The 17,359-nt window shown below is 48.1% G+C and overlaps 1 protein-coding gene across 1 annotated transcript in view; it reads left to right on the forward strand.

Moving 5' to 3' along the window:
• RIPK1 (receptor interacting serine/threonine kinase 1) overlaps positions 1–17,359 on the forward strand; it is a 73,338-nt gene that overhangs the window by 11,527 nt on the left and 44,452 nt on the right. The window lies entirely within an intron of this gene.

Raw genomic sequence — 17,359 nt, forward strand, 5'->3', positions numbered from 1 at the left:
ATAACTAGATTGAAGACTGTTGGGGACAAGGGGCATCCCTGCCTGGTACCATTAGATATAGTGATCGGTTTGGACAATGCACCTGAAGCAAAAACCCTGGCAGAAGGTTGTGAATAAAGGGCTATAATGGCAGAAAAAATATTGCCTCGGAGGCCAAATTTGTGTAGGGTGGCCGTCATATAACTCCAGTTAACTCTGTCAAACACCTTCTCTGCATCCAGGGAAAGGAGGAGAGAAGGCGTTTGACTTTTTCTGGCCATGTGTAGCACATCCACTATACGCCTAGTGGCGTCAGAAGTTTGGCGACCCGGTATGAATCCCATTTGATCTTTACCTATTAGGGAGGGAACCATCTCCTGAAGGTGCCCTGCAAGCATTTTGGCAAAAAATGTTATGTCTGTATTCAACAGAGATATAGGGTGGTAGTTGCCAGGGAGAGATGGGTCCTTCCCTGGTTTTGGTATGGTAACAATGTATGCTCCCAGCATATCTGCAGGAAAACTAGTCTCAGTTGCAGCTTTAGTGTAAACATCCAGTAAATGTGGTATTAGAATATCGCTATACAATTTATAATATTCGCTCGGGAATCCGTCGGGTCCAGGGGATTTACCATTGGGAAGGGAGTTTATGGTTTTTCTAATTTTGTCTCGCGTAAAGTGTAGACAATTGTTGTTCGGTAAGGGACGGTAAAGCCCCGTACACACGTACCGATCGTCGGCCGAACGATCGGCCGTCTTTTGTCCCCGGGCTGTCGTGTCCGCTGAAAAGTGCAAAAGACTGCACACGAATTTTGTCGGCCAACAACAGCCGACTGCAGAAGTGATGTCATGTGATGGTTAACTTTCCCTGTGTTTTTTCTTTTCTGAGCATGCCCAGTCTTGCAAATCTGCTGTCTCTTGGCCGAATTCTGTACTGACTGGCGAACAATCGGCCGTTCTGGTGTCGGCATACAAAAATTTTAATGCTTGCACGACAGATTCTGTTCGGCCGAAAGTGCGCTGTCGGCTGTCGCAAGCATCATACTAACAAGCCGAAAATCGGCCGATCTGTCGTCGGCCGAATCTTTTCGGCCGACAATCTGCACGTGTGTACGGGCCTTAAGTCTAGTTTATCCAAAAAGGCAGATATTTCAGATAGAGTCGGGGTGTGAGTGGTGCTGTCTTGGTCAAGATTGTATAATGAGTGATAGTAGTTTGCAAATTCACTTGCTATGTCTTGAGGATGGGTAAATTTAGTGTTTGTCTGAGGGTTGGTCACGTGGGAAATTTTGGATTTGGTTTGTTTGGCTTTGATTCTATTAGCCAGTGCTTTCCCTGGCTTATTAGCGTGAGCGTAGTATGTTGTTTTGAGTTTGCGAAATATTTTGTCGTGTTGTGCTAGAAGGAGTTGACGTAGGTCATGTCTCAGGTCATGTAAAGTATTGCCTAGGGATGGGTCAGTTGGAGTTGACAACTATTTTCATAATCGATTAGTTGTTTCAGCTCTACTTTAGTTATATTTTTACCACTTCTGGACTGGAAGGTTTTTACCCCCTTAGTGACCAGGCCATTTTTTTGCGATACGGCACTGCGTTACTTTAACTGACAACTGCCGGGTCGTGCGATGCTGTACCCAAATAAAATTGATGTCCTTTTTTTTATTCTCCCACAAATAGAGCTTTCTTTTAGTGGTATTTGATCACCTCTGCGGTTTTTATTTTTTGCGCTAGAAACAAAAAAAGACCAACTATTTTGAAAAAAACAAACAATATGTTACTTTCTGCTATAAAACATACCCAATAAAAAAATGGAAAATATCAAACTTCTTCATCAATTTAGGTCAATATGTATTCTGCAACATATTTTTGGTAAAAAAAAATCCCAATAAGCGTATATGGATTGGTTTTGTGCAAAAGTTATCTTGTCTACAAACAAAGGGATACATTTATGGCATTTTTATTTATTTTATTTTTTTTACTAGTAATGGTGGTGATCAGCGACATTGCGGCAGACAGATCGAAACACCTAATTGACACTTTTGATGGAACCAGTGACATTACTACAGTAATCAGTGCTAAAAATATGCACTGTTACTGTACTAATGACACTGACAGGGAAGGAGTTAACACCAGGGGCGCTCAAAGGGTTAAGTGTGTCCCTAGGGGATGCTTTCTAACTGTGTGGGGGATAGACTCACTAGATTAACATAGACATCTGCATTCCTGAATAGCAGGAACACAGGATCGCTGTGTTTATCTCTGACAGAATGGCGGTCTGCCTTGTTTACATCGGCAGACCGCCGTTCTGTCTCTCTAGGGAGCGATTGCGGTTGGCAGGCTCCCCAGAGAGTCCCCTCTGACCAATCAGCATGTGCGCCCCCAGTGGCTATTGCATGAAACGACGTACAGGTACGTAATTTCACGCAATAGAGCCGACCTGCCGCAGTATATGCACTGCTGGCGGTCGGCAAGTGGTTTACAGATGAAATCGGTCAATTGAAGACTAGATGAGAAGTTTTAAAGGATTAATATAGTGCATGTTTTATACATAGTTCTGCACTCCAAAAAACAGGATTTGGTTCCCAAAAGAGGGACTTGCCCTCTAACTGAAGGACAATTGGGATCATAGAGGTGTAGGAGTTAGGCCTTGTTTACACTAGTGGCAAGCACTACTGTGCCTCTGAAAAGTGGTCCTTGGTCAGATTGCTTTTCAGAGGAATTTGACAGGCAGTGAAGAGGCAATATGTTTCCTCCTCACTGCCTGTTTTAATCTCCTAAAGGCTGCACTACTGCTCACCAGCTGTGTGGATTGCACGCTGTTGCTGGGTGGTTGCAGAGCAGCCCTATTCACTTGAATGGGTTGCATTCAGCAGGCAGTAGTGTGACAGGGTTTTTTTTCTGCCATGGCCCCTGTCCAGTGCCTTTGCAGCTTAGGGAGGAGTGGTTGAGGGGGCTGTTAAAACGCAGTTTAGCCGCATGTTTTTACTGCCTCCAGCCAGAAGTGTAAGGCCTCATTCACATGGCCTTTAAAATGTTTCTGATGTTATTACAAGTGTGTTTACTAGGAAAAAAGTTCCCGCATAATGATCAGTAAAATTCTTGCGTATAGATACAATAAAACACGTAAAGATGCGTATGTGGACATCATTTTGTTTGTATGATTTTTTTTTTTTGTCCCCTTGGTTTATAAATAGTTTACTTACTTACAAACACATATGCATGCGTTTATATGCATAAACACATAAAGTAGTGGCACATGTTCTTAGAATCACCTTTCAGGACAGCACCTGGAGAGAGCGTAGCTCCACCCAATTTTCCCAGAAAACACTGCAGCCTTTAAATTCCCTCCTTTTCCACCATGCCTTCGGTTATTGTGTTTCCTCCTCCATGGTGGAAGCGCTGCAGGGAACCATTTAGGGGGATTGCTCTCTCTCCCGATGGAGAAAGGGTAGGCTTACCTCTAGGTTTTTGCTTTGTATTTGACCATCCCAGCACCCCCACCCCCATCTCTGTACTGGAGGGGGGGATGTTTCCGGACCCTCTGGTCCTTCCAGCTCGGGAGCAGTTCCTCACCGGGATGTCCAGCCTATGTGCCCGGGAGCCGTGGGTTATGGGCTGGTAGGCAGTCCGGGCAGGGAGCCGCGTCTTGTGGCCGTCCCCGCATGTCGGTCCCGGGTCCTGGCCAGCGAGTGACGTCGTTCTGGTTGGCGGGACTTCCGACGGAGGCAAAGCGGGTTTGGTTCTGGTCGCTGGAACGCAACGAATTGCGAGTCAGAGGTCGGTGCTTCCGCTTCCGGTCCCCAGAGCATGGGGATGCCAGGAAGCAACAATTTAAAAACACAGGAGTTTCTATGTTATTCAGCTGTGCACTCTGCATGATATGGAGGAGAGTACTGCAGCATCGGCGGAAGCAGGCGCCATAAGCACCGGCCAGGCCCAGGTAAGAGGGGTACAGTAGTGCCTCTATCTTTACTATTGGCCTTATTTGTGTGCTTTTTCTGGCCTCCATTGGGAGCCTGCTCTGCGAGTGCTGTGCTAAACTGTTCTCAGCCTTGCAGTTTAACCACTTGCCTACCGCGCACTTTCACCCCCTTCCCATCCAGGCCAATTTTCAGCTTTCAGTGCTCTCACGCTTTGAATGACAATTGCGCGGTCATGCTACACTGTACCCATATGACATTTTTATCATTTTTTTCACACAAATAGAGCTTTCTTTGGTGGTATTTAATCATCTCTGGGTTTTTTATTTTTTACAAAAAAAAAGAAAAAAGACAGAAAATTTTGAAAAAAAAAAAGTTTTTCTTATTTTCTGTGAGTAAATTTTGAAAATAAATAAATTTTTCTCCTTCACTGATGTGCGCTGATGAGGCGGCACTGATGGGCACTGATAGGCTGAACTGATGGGCACTGATGAGGTGGCACTTATGGGCACTGATGAGGTGGCACTTATGGGCACTGATGAGGTGGCACTGATGAGGAGGTACTAATATGCCGCACTGATGAGCACTGATAGGCGGTACTGATAGGCGGCACTGATGAGCACTGATAGGCGGCACTGATAGGCGGCACTGATGAGCACTGATAGGTGGCACTGCTGGGCACTGAGAGGTGGCACTGCTGGGCACAGAGGTGGCACTGCTGGGCACTGAGAGGCGGCACTGACGGGCGGCACTGATGGGCACTGGTGGGTGGCACTGATGAGCACTGATGGGCGTCACTGATGAGCACTGATGGGCAGCACCATCAGTGCCCACACTCAGTGCCCATAGTGCTGCCAGTCAGTGCTCATCAGTGGCTAGATGAGCAGGCACTGATGGGCACTGACTGGCAGCACTATGGGCACTGATTGTGGGCACTGATGGTGGGCACATTGTTTTTTTTTTTTTACCTCTGTAGTAATCAGGGCACTGGTGATCAGTGCCCTGATTACATTCCACTGTGTCCCCGACGGCTGGTCGGTTCTCCTCCTTCCTCACACGCAGTCTCTGTGTGAGGAAGGAGAGCTGGCGATGAGAGATGATCTCATATGTTTACATATGAGATCATCTCTCATTGCATGGGCCGATCACGTGGTAAATGGCCGCTGTGATTGGTCATTTACCACGATCTGTGATTGGCTGTGTCCAAGGGACACGGCCAACACAGATTTTCCCCGATGCGCGCTAGCCGGAGCGCGCGGGGAGACTATCTCTGGGAGGCCGTATAAATACGGCCTTCCGGAAATTCGAGTCCGCGCTGTAGCCGTACATCGGCTATAGCGCGGATAGCAAGAAGTTAAGCTGGGATTCTGTCCTTTGGTGTTGGCTGGTTAATGCACAGGGGGCCTTCTTTTTTTTCTGAGGTGTTAGTATCTGTTCACTTTGGGGGTTGTTCGCTCCAGCTGTTAGATGATTGGTGGCCTTTCTTGTTTTGATTCCAGGTTACAGCAGGTAAATCCAGATCTCCCTCAGTTTCAAGAAAATGTCCTTCTTGCAAAAATCCCCTGATAGATTCATGGCCGAAACCGTTGTGCAAAACCTGCATAGCAGATCTTGTCAAAGAGGAATATTCACAGCAATGTAAAGATGTGTTTTATTCCGTGAAGGAGTAAATGGATACTTTAAGCTCAGTCCGTTCCTTATTAGCCAAGGTCCCAGCAACACAGATTCCCAGCAAAGTACTTTATCTAGCTCCTTGGCATCCACCCCACAGTCAGCAGATCCAGTGAATTGGAGGGAGAAGGGGCATATACACTTCTTTCACTCAAGGATACGGATGAGGAGGAAGAAGAAAACATTAGTAGAACATCCAGATACAAATTGTCTTTAGAGGAAGTAGATGATTTGCTCAAAGCAATCTATACTACTCTTGAGATCCAGGAAGAGAAGGTTCAGCTCTCTGTACATGACAGAATGTCTCAGGGACTGGATGAATCTGAACACAGGGTATTCCCGGTTCAGTCAAAGACAATTAAAAAAGAATGGAAAGATCCTGAGAGGGCACTTTTCTTCTCTAAAACCCTTAGGAGAAGGTTCCTGTCACAAGTCAGCCTGTAGTTTGTTTGTATCTCTTACCTCCTTTCTGCTATCCTCACATGTGGTATTTGGCTTCTCTGTTCTCCTATGGGCGTCGCCCGCTCCACTGTGGGTTATATTCTTTTCCTGTCTATTACTTCCTGGGTCACCTCCCTGTGTGCTTCCCTATATATACACATGCTCAGTGCACTGCTCCTTGCTTGAGCAACATCACTGTTCTCTGAGCTCCCATCCGTGTATCCCTTGGCTATTGTATCTGATTTCCTGTGTACCGACCCGGCTTCGTTTCTCAGTCTATGTTCGTCTGCTGCCTGTCCTGACCTCGGCTTGTCTCTTGGATATTCTTATAGTCTCCTGCTTACTCTGCACACGCCAGCGGTCTCCACATCCTCAGCTGGTCCTACCTGGGGGCCGCGACCTGGTTCCAGTCTGCTGCAAGTCCATCCCCACCATCAGGGGCCCTGGTGAAGAAGCAGGCTGGGGCTTAGACTCCGCGCCCTGGGGAATCCTGAGCTGGGGATCTATAAGGGCTCACTACCACAGACTCGCTGACAGTTCCCTTTTGAAGATGATGAGACCCATGTTTGGAATAAAAGGCCCAGGGTAGACGCAGCCTTTTCTCAAGTTTCTTGCTGCACAGATTTGCCGTTCGAGGATATGGGTGTCTTAAAGAGCGCAATGGACAAGAGGGCAGATTCACCCCTTAAAAGGCATCGGATTCCACCTTGTTCAGTCTTAAGCTAGCTATGGCATCCACTGTGATTGCCAGGAATTTGGAGTGCTGGTTAGAACAGCTTAAAGGGCACGTGGAGTCTGGGACATCTAGGAAAGATTTACTTGAGTCCTTTCCAGTACTGTTAAAAGCAGTCAAATACATGTCTGATGCTTCTGCAGAATCAATCAAAATGTCTGGACATCTTTGCCAGGGGTTACAACCTGGAATTCTTGGAAACACCCCAAACCAGGTTCTTTGTCAACCCTCTCCCAATAGACAAAGAAAAAGCTTCCACAATTATGTCTCTTTTACAGGAGCTGATGCAGCAAGAAGTTGTAATCCAAGTCCCCAAGGAACAGGAAGGCCGGGCTTCTATTCACACATCTTTTTGGTAAAAAAACCTTCTGGCAAATATCGGATCACCCTAAGCCTAAAGATTCTTAACAAATCAATACGGTACAAACTAGGGCTGCACGATATTGGGGAAAAAAGTATATTGCGATATTTCGTTTTTAACTATATATATCGCGATATTTCTCCCAGACAGTCTCCGGAGGAGGGATCAGTTAGCAGAGCTCAGCTTTCTGCCAGGGGATCCACCACACTCATAGAACTTCTCCCGCCCGAGCCTTGTGTCGGAGCCAGAGTGTAGAGGAAGCGGGCTGTCGGTAGCAGCCTTTGTCCCGCGGTGCTCCTCCGCCATGCTCCGTCTCTCCCCCCTCTCCTGCTGCAAACACTGTAGCCTCTCCGCCGCCATGCAATCCGCCCCGTACTCCAGCCCTCCCAGCTCTCCCTCTTAGTCAACACCCGACCATTACTCCGCCCTGCTCCACCCATTGTCTCTCCATTGAAAAACATTACAGCCTGATCCCGCCCCCGATGCAGCCAGGAGAGACAATGGGCGGAGCAGGGCGGAGTAATGGTCGGCTGGATACTAAAGGCAGAGCTGGGAGGGAAGTGTGGGATGGATGCAATCACTGTGAGTCCTCCTCCTCCCCTCGAGTCCCGACTTCTCCCCGCCCTGCCTAATGCCTGAATATCGTGGCTTCGGCGATATGAATATCGCCCGTGCCTGCAGAACGATAGTCGATATCACATCGACTATTGTTCAGCCCTAGTACAAACACTTGTGGATGGACAAAAATTACTTGTGACAAAGCTTCTGTCCCCAGGGTGTTTCATGACGTTGTTGGATCTGAGGGATGCTTATTTACATATTCCAATAGCTCAGTCTTGTCAAAAGTTTCTCTGGCTCGCTATCAACTTGGGGGAATCGATTTGGCATCTTCATCTCAGGGCACTTCCCTTCGGTCTGTTGTCTTCCCCCAGAGTGTTCACGAAAGTGATGGCAGAAGTACTGGATCCGCAGAAATTGAGGGGGATCTCCATTGTCCCTTATCTGGACGACCTCTTACTCTTCGCAGACTCCAGAAGTCAGATGTTAACAAACGTTCAGGAGACCCAGTCCCACCTCAAAAGCTTAGGGTGGCTCCTAATTTTGGAAAAGTCCAACTTGATTCCAGCACAGGAGATTTGTTTTTTAGGGTACACAATAAAGTCAGTACTTCGGAAGGTTTTTCTCCCTCAAGAAAAAATAATAAAGGTCCAGTCCATGGTGGGTCAGATTTAGACCAACCTCACGGTGATGGTTAGGGTAGGTATGGCAGCACTAGGGCTGGGCACCGCATCTATACCAGCCGTCCAGTGGGCCAGGCTGCATTCTCGCCCTCTCCAGATGGACAGTCTACAGAAATGGTCACATCTAGAGCCCCTAGAGAAACCAATCAGGATTGCCACAAGGGTAAAGAGAGCTCTCTGGTGGTGGCAAAACCCTGTCAATCTGACAAAGGGCCTGACGTGGTCTTTTCCTCTAAACAAACGGCTGACCACGGATGCAGGTGCATTGGGCTGGGGGGCCCATCTAGACGACCATGTTGTACAAGGGTCGTGGTCAAAGACAGAGACCAGGAAGTTGTCCAACTGCCGAGAGTTGAAGGCTATCTTTCTGGGCCTCCTGTTCTTTCAACAAGCATGTTTAGGCCCTGTCGGACAACATGACGGCGGTAGCCTATGTGTCAAAACAGTGGGGAATGAGGAGCAGGAGCCTCTCGGATCTGGCCATGCAGCTGCTTACCTGGGCAGAACAATGTGGCTTCTCTTAACAGCAATTCACCTGAAAGGTTCCCAAAACCTCCTGGCAGATCCCCTAAGCAGAAAAAAGATAGTAGAAGCAGAATGGAGCCTAAACCAGGAAGTCCTCCTTATGTTTGTGGAAGTCTGGGGCCATCCTCAGGTCGATCTATTTGCGAACCAGCAAAACGCTAAAGCAAGCACCAATATTCTTTTCTCTTCACAGAGAGGATCAGGCCTGGGGTCTAGACGCCTTTGCTCATCCGTGGGACTTCCCCTTATGCTACGCGTTCCCCCCCCCCCCCTTCCAGCTGATACTGCTAATCCTTAGGAAGTTCAAGGAAGAATCCACATATTTGATCTTGATCTTTTGGCCAAAGAGGCCTTGGTTTGCACAACTTCTAAATCTAGCCACGAAACCCCCCTGGAAACTTCCGCTCAGGAGAGCCCTACTAGCGTAGGGAACCCTGAACCATCCGATCGTCTACAATTGACGGCTTGGTTTATGAGGAAGACCTCTTTCAGGAGTCTTTCAGAGGAACTTATTACCAGGAGTCTTTCAGAGGAACTTATTACCTCCCTTTTTAGTAGAAAAAAAGGTGACCAGGGCTATCTACATGAAAGTGTGGAAGAAATATAATACCTGGTGTTCTTTCAAGAGATTGCAAGTTAAAAATGTAGTTTCAGTTTTCCATGAAGGAATGGAGAAAGGGCTGGCAGCCAGCACCCTAAAAACCCAAGTGGCGGCTCTTTCAGGTTTTTTTGAGAAAACATTATCGCAAGAAGCTTTGATTATTAGGTTTTTCATTGCTTTAGACCGAAATAGGCCAATGGCCTTTAAAGTTTTTCCCAAATGAGATTTGTCTTGTGTTACAAGGATTCACCAAAACTTAGTTTGAACCTTTAGAGGGAGCATCTCCGAAGAATTTAGTTCTCAAGATTTTTCTGGTAGCGATCACGTCGGCCCGAAGAATCAGTGAAATTCAGGGCTTGTCAGTCGCAGATCCTTTTTCAGTTATATTTACGGACCAAGTAATTCGCAGAACGGATCCGGCCTTTCTTCCTAAGGTTTCTACATCCTTTCATCGTACTCAGGAATAGTACTACCTACCTTTTCTTCGGCTCCAGCTAACGCTAAGGAGGAGACCTTTCATACTTTGGATGTAAGAAGATGCCTATTACAATATCTATCCGTAACCAAAGAATTCAGGAAATCAAATGATTCATAATTTTCACGGAATCACGCAAAAGAGAAAAAGTCTCCAAGAGTACTTTTGGAAGGTGGCTTAAGAGGGCAATCAAAGAAGCCTACATAGCCCAGGGGGAAGAACCTTCTGAGGGTATTGCTGCCCACTCTACAAGGTTAGTGGCAGCTTCCTGGGCCAAAAGGGCTGGTGCTTCACCTGAACAAATCTGCAAGGCAGCTACCTGGTCCAGCTTTTCTACTTTACTTGGGCACTATAGGCTATACTTACTGACAGCTGCAGATCAGGCCTTTGGTAGAAAAGTGATGCAGGCAGTGGTCCCGCCCCAGGGTAAGTTTCTCGGTTATCCTCTCCAGGTGCTGTCCTGAAAGGCGATTTGGTAAAACCTTAGTTAGACTTACCGGTGATGGTATTTCTAAAAACCTTTTCAGGACAGCAGCTACTACCCTCCCTGGGTTTTTTTTCTGAAATATGTCTTATTAGCCTGTTATGTTGTTTGTTGTTTTGTGCTCTGTTTTCCAGCATGTCGGAGGCTACTTTTATAACTTAAGGCATGGTGGAAGAAGAGGGATTTTAAAGGCTGCAGTTTTTCCTGGGAAAATTGGGTGGAGCTACGCTCTCTCCAAGTGCTGTCCTGAAAGGCACTTAGAAATACCGTCACCGGCAAATATAACTAAGGTTTTTGGATTTTGTGTTACGGATCTGAAAGAAGTTCATGTTTACGCACCTGTGTGTATGTCTCCATTGAAAACAATGCAGATGTATTCAGACCTGTAACTAGAATACACTTGAATATGCGTTTTTTTTTTGTTGTTTTAACGACCGCTTGAATGAAGCCTAAATGAGCCCTTAGGCACACTGATGCGGTATGTCATCGCATTGCATGTCATTTGTACAGGAATCGCTTTTGATTCCTATACGATATCCTATCCATCCTATAATGTACATGATGTATGTCCATACATTATGTACATTAGGTGGAACCTAAGGGGTTAACCCTCTGCATTATGTACAAAGGTTGTTTGATCCTGTCTTCTCTGATCCTCCCCTTCTTCCACTGTCCCCAATCCATCCCCCGATAGTACAGAGCCTTGGAGTCTCTCTGCACATGCTCAATTTGGTGTGTATTACTAGAGAGTTTTTTTGTTTTCTTTGGAGAGTGCATGTGATCAGCACAGGGCCAATCAGCTCTGTCCAGACAGAGAGTTAGGGGTCATGCAGCCTCATAGGACAGTCATAGGAGAATGAATACTCCTCCTACAAGCTTTAGCTAGTGCATGGCCGGACGCTGATAGAAGTCACAAGACTGTTATATACTGCTAATGAGAAAAGGTATTTAGTTTATATTTACTGAAATAATTGCATTTCCATGTTCTGTGTTCTGTGGGAGATCCGATATAGTGAATACAGGGTCCTGGGTTTAGTAACACAGATTCACAGTGTGGCTAAATGACATGAGAATGCAGTCTAAAGCCCCTTTCAGATGGAGCGGATCCATCCAAGTGGAGTCTGCTTGCTCAACGGGGGATCTCTCCACTTATCCCTGCTGAGTATACCGATGACAGGTCCGTGTTCACTCCGCTATGCAGAGCGGACACATACACAGCCCACTCTCCTCTATGGGACCGTCGGATTGATACGAACTGCATGACCGTTCCAAATCGCACAACAAGTCGCACCTCATTGCTGGCAATGGAACGGTTCAAAAAGCCGCAGCTCGTGTCACAGCCACTTTAAAAAGGTTCCTGCAGTACTTTTTTCCAATTTCACTGCCACTTGCAATGACTTCTGTTAAATGAAGTCACACAATGCAGTGAAATCGGAAGTACAATCACACTGATGTGTGGCTTTGAAATCATGCTGAAGTAGCACAATTTCAAAGCTGCACCGGTGTGAACGGGGACTAATTCTCAATGTAACAGGGGTGTTGTGAGGGTGTAGCAGGGGTGCGTCTTTTGCCTAAACGATTTTGCTAATAGGTGTCCCTCTTTCACATCTCAGAAACTTGGGAGGTAAAGTATTTTCCAGGCTGGGCTACTTACCTGACTCCTCACTGCCAGGAGTTGGCTGAAAAATCGAGCTTGAAAATGTATTTTTGCTGCATAATCACTGTTTATGTGTGTTTACAGGCATATGGCATTTAGAAGCATATACACATAGCCTCATTCGATGGGTAGATAATTTATTTATAATATTTCTTTATTATATTTTATATTATATTTTATTTATAATATTTATTTTGTTTGCATGCATATGTGCGCACTTACACTCACTTATATGCCTACTGTATGTGCATAAATTATGCCAGTAAGCTCCCCTCTGAACACATTTTTTGTATGCTCCTGAATGCTACTCTAAAATACAAATCTGAACATCTTCACGTACATAGACACATTGGCTAAAATAGAGTTGCGTTCAGTGGCATTTAAAAAAAAAATGCCTTTCTCTTTCGTTCATTGACGGACAAAGCATTGGGTTATACTGCCCCCTACAGGAGCAGGACACTAGGCAAAAAAAAATCTGGCTACACCCATGGGCAGTCCTAGGGGGTATACTCCCTCTCTTTGCTATAACCACTCAGTTTTTTCTGCCTAGTCAGGAGTAAGGACCTAGTTTCTTGCTGGACTCTTCGGTCCTGGCAACATTTTTTAGATAGAAAATGTTTTCCTCTTGGATTTTTCATGTGAGATCTGCAATCACCTGCCGAACTGGGCAATGGGCTGAATAATCTAGATCCAGTGGTCACCCCAGTCTGGCCAGCAAGTGCGCACAGACCTCAGCTCCATACTAGGTTGGCCATGACCTAGCCCCACTAGACGGGGGCTGGCCTGCGGGTAAAATGCCTCGCGAGGTGGCATACGACCGGGTTGCGGCCCGAGTCGCAGCGTTCCTCCTGGCCGACAGCCCCCCATTTCGATTGAGAGGGGTTCTGTTTGGAGTGGTGCCCGCCTGGTTCCTGGTATGGTGAGTAGCTGTCCCCCCTCTCCCCCTGGAGGGCTTTGGGGTGGACTTGGGAAGGTCTGACCCCCAGATTCCCCTTCTTCCCGCAGGCAGCCCCCTTGCCGAGTCTCTCCTCCTGCCCCGCCCCCTACACTGGGGCTGTTTGGGCGGTCTGGCCACTTTCCTGGGGTTGGGGCAGGGTGCTGACTGGCGATGGGGGCCAGGGGGGTGCGGCGCCGGTGACCGGACAATCGACTGTGCAGGGGGGGGGGGGGTTGTACCTGGTGGGGGCTTCTGCCAGGGCCCCCTGTCCTGCCTGGGTCAGTCCTTGAGGCCCAGTCTCCCAATCCTGGGTCCCTATATGCCTTGTGGTGCCGCCATTATGTTGTAGCCTGTGTGTTTTATACACAGCGGCCATGTTTGTGTAATCTGCCATTTTGCTGTGGTTTACCATTGAAATTAGTGGTGGCCATGACAGTGGAGCCCTGTGGGTGGCGATTTCGGCGGTGGGACCCCTCCTCATCCCCTGGTGCTGACTCCTGGATTATTTTAATTCCTTATTGCCACACGTGTAGTCCAGGGGCTTTTCCCTGCAGGTGGGGAGTCGGGTGGGGTCCTCTCCCTCTCTGCTGAGGATCACTTGGTACTTTGTGCCTGGTGACCGAGTGGTGCTGCCAGCGCGTTGGGGGTTGTCCCTTAGCAGTGTTTTACACTTTTTTGTGGGGTCCCCCTGGTGACTTATGGAGTCTTTGGAGCACATTTCTCCACCTGATCCATCCATGCACTGATGGCGGTCCTGGAGTCCCTTGTATCCCGGGTGGGGGTGGCTTGCGAGCGAGGGGCTAGCAAAATGCTCACACCCCCTCCCCTGTCTCACCTGTCTCATCAGATCCTGAATCTGATTCCACTGCCGTGGACGTGGGTCACCCTGCTGGGTCTGCAACCACGCGCCTGGAATGCTCTGATAGTGAGGATGATTCCTCCACATCTTCGACTGCGCACGAAAAGGCGCTGGTGGATGTACTGATTGTATCTATGCGTGAGACCTATAGATGGAGGACGCAGCTGAAGTTGCGACGGAGGCGCAGGTACTCTTTGACACTCACAAGCCATCCAGAGCAAAGGTGTTTTCCTGCCTGTTTTGACAGAATTGTTGCTAAAGAGTGGGGACGACCAAAGCATCCCCGTGGGGTCCCTAAGCGCTTTACTAGGCGTTGCCCCTATGATGAGTCCCTTCTTAAGAAGTGGACTGGGCCACCGGTGGTGGTCCCTCCGGTTTCCAGATTAAACAAGGCAACCATTATTCTGGTTGAAGAGTCCCTGGCCTTTAAGGATCCAGCTGACTGGAAGGCCGAGGCTGTGGCCCGCCATATGTACACACTGGCTGATTCGGCAATGAGGTCGGTATTCAGCATTGCACTAGTGTCGCAAACTCTGACCGAGTGGGCTAAGCTCTTACGCCGTGACCTGGAGGGGGAACAGCTCCCCCTGCCTTTGTGTTGCTGGCAGACAAGCTGGTCCAGGAGCTGTAGTTTATCTGTGATGCCTCTTTGGATGTGGCTCGTTTGGCTCAAGTGCTGGTCTGCAGATCAGACTTCAAAAAAGGCCTTAACCGATCTTCCTTTCCAAGGAGATCGCCCGTTTGGAGCTACCCTGGATGACATCATTAAAGGTCTCACAGGGGGGAGGAGTACTTTTTCTTCTGCAGACTACAAAGGGGAAGGAACCTTGTCATAGACGTGGGCCTTCCTTCTCAACTCATAAGGAGTTTTTTCGTCCCTCTGGGTCGACTGACAAGGGCTCAAAGCTTTTCAGGGCCTCTACAGGAGGATCCAAATGAACCTGGTCTGGCAAGCCAAGCTCAAGCCTTTTCAGACCCGTGGACAAGGCTCCTTGAGCATGAAGGTGCGCCCTCACCTGAATCGGGGGTGGGGGACGTCTTCGCTGGTTTCCGGACCCATGGACTTCCCTGGTACAAGACAAGTTTGTCCGAGAAGTAATTCGGTCCGGCTACAAGATCGAGTTTCGCTCTTGTCCCCCGGCAAGGTTTTTTCCTTCCAACTTGTGCCTGTCCCCAGACTATTTACAGGGCATGTTTGAGGCGGTACAAGACCTGTTCTTTCAAGGGGTGATTGTCCCGGTTCCGACTTCGGAACGTTTTTAGGGTTTTTACTCAAACCTGTTCACAGTCCCCAGGAAGGAAGGCAAAGTTTCCTGGCAAATTATTTTTCTTTTTAGATTTTTTTTTAGATAGGATTTTTCCTGTGAGATCTGCAATCAACTGCCGGACTGGGCAACGGGCTGGATAATCTTGATCCAATGGTCACCCCATTCTGGCCATTGAGTGCGCACAGACCTCAGCTCCACACTAGGTCGGCTATGACATAGCCCCACTGGACGGGGGCTGGCCAGTGAGTTAAACACCTCGCGAGGTACCATCAAGGGCCAAGTGTCGGCTTTGGAGGTCTTTTTCCAACGACCTTTGGCCACACACTCCCTGGTGTGTACCTTTCTTCAAGGTGTCCGACATTTGGTTCCTCCAGTGCGGGCTCCATTGCCCACTTGGGATCTTAATTTGGGGCTTTCAGCTCTGCAGAAGCCTCCTTTTGAAAATATTCAGGGGATTCCCCTGCTTACTTTGTCTCAGAAGGTGGCCTTTTTAGTGGCTATCACTTCTGCGCGCAGGGTGTCAGAACTGGCGGCATTATCCTGTCGTTCACCTTACCTGGTGATTCACAGGGATAAGGTGGTTGTTCGTCTCTGACTGTCATTCCTTCCAAAGGTTGTCTCTGATTTTTATTTGAATGACAACATTGCAGGGCCATCTTTAATATCAATTTGACCCTGGGCAAACAAGTTCTTGGGCCCCCCCAAATCCACTTATCAACTATTTACAGGCAGTGTGGGCTCAAGGGGCAGCTACTTTGGGCCCTACAACAATGACTGGGCCCTGGGCAGCTGCCCCTTTTGTCCTGCCTTAAAGACAGCCCTGCAAAATTGTGTTGTGTTCCCTGTGCCCCAGCCATAAACATCCGAAGGAAATTGCCTTGCATGCCTTGGATGCGGTCTGGGCAATTAAGGTGTTTCTGGCAGCTACAGAGTCTTTCAGTAAGTCAGACTCTCTATTTGTGCTGAGGGATGGACCTCGAAAAGGGTTGTCCGCTTCCTCTGCGACCATTTCCAGATGGATCAGACAGACGTGGTTCAGGCCTGTTCCATCAGAGGTCAGGTTCCTCTTTTCCCTGTCAAGGCACACTCTACTAGGGCGCTTAGTGCCTCCTGGGTCTTCCATCATCAGGCATCAGTGACGCAGGTTTGCAAGGCGGCCACCTGGTCATCGGCGCACACTAGGGATCGACCGATTATCGGCAAGGCCGATATATCGAGGGGCCGATATGCATTTTCCCCGATATATCAGTATCGGGCCTGGAAGTTACCGATATTGCCGATATTTTCGTGATGTGATTCTGCCTTCTTAGGCCGCCTCCCTCGCCTTAGACAGCCTCGTCTGGAGTCGGGACTAGTAACGCGACAGTGTACATACACCCACCCACAGCAGCCTGGTGCCAGCCAGCCACGCACACCCACAGGCCCTGTACCAGCCAGCCACAGGCACTGTACCAGCCAGCCAGCCACCCACAGGCCCTGTACCAGCCAGCCACCCACAGCCCCTGTGCCAGCCACCCACCCACCCACCACAGGGTGCCAGCCAGCCACCCACTACAGGGTGCCAGCAAGCCAGCCATTAAACATTATATTATATTACAGTATAACCCAATGGTTATGAATACCAGGAGCTGTGTCCGTCAATGAACGAAAGAGAAAATGGGATTTCTGACTTACCGTAAAACCAATTTCTCCGATGTTCATTGATGGACACAGCACCCACCCCTCTGCGGAATTATTATTCTTCTCACACATGTTACAAAACTGAGTGGCTATAGCAGAGAGAGGGAGAATACCCCCTGGGACTGCCCATGTGTATAGCCAGAATTTTTTTCTGCCTAGTGTCTTACTCCTGTAGAGAGCAGTATAACCCAATGGTTATGAATACCAGGAGCTGTGTTTGTCAATGAACATCAGAGAAATTGATTATACGGTAAGTCAAAAATCCCATTTTACGGACTGGTTCACACCAAGAATCGCACAGGAATGCGCTGTGCATCCCTGTGCAATTCACATGCAGTTCTAAACGGAGCAGTTTCAGCCCATTTATTTTGAATGGGCGGTAATCGCACTGCACTGCATCAAAAGTAGTGCATGCACTACTTTTGAAAACTTCCTGCAACCGGATCACATGGTACTTCTGTACCACGCTAACTGGTGCGGGCAAATGCACTGCGTTTGATGGTCATGGATATTCTCCTAGACCTGAAAT

This window comes from Pelophylax lessonae (genome assembly GCF_965119305.1).
Source record: "Pelophylax lessonae genome assembly, chromosome: 5".
NCBI lineage: Eukaryota > Metazoa > Chordata > Amphibia > Anura > Ranidae > Pelophylax > Pelophylax lessonae.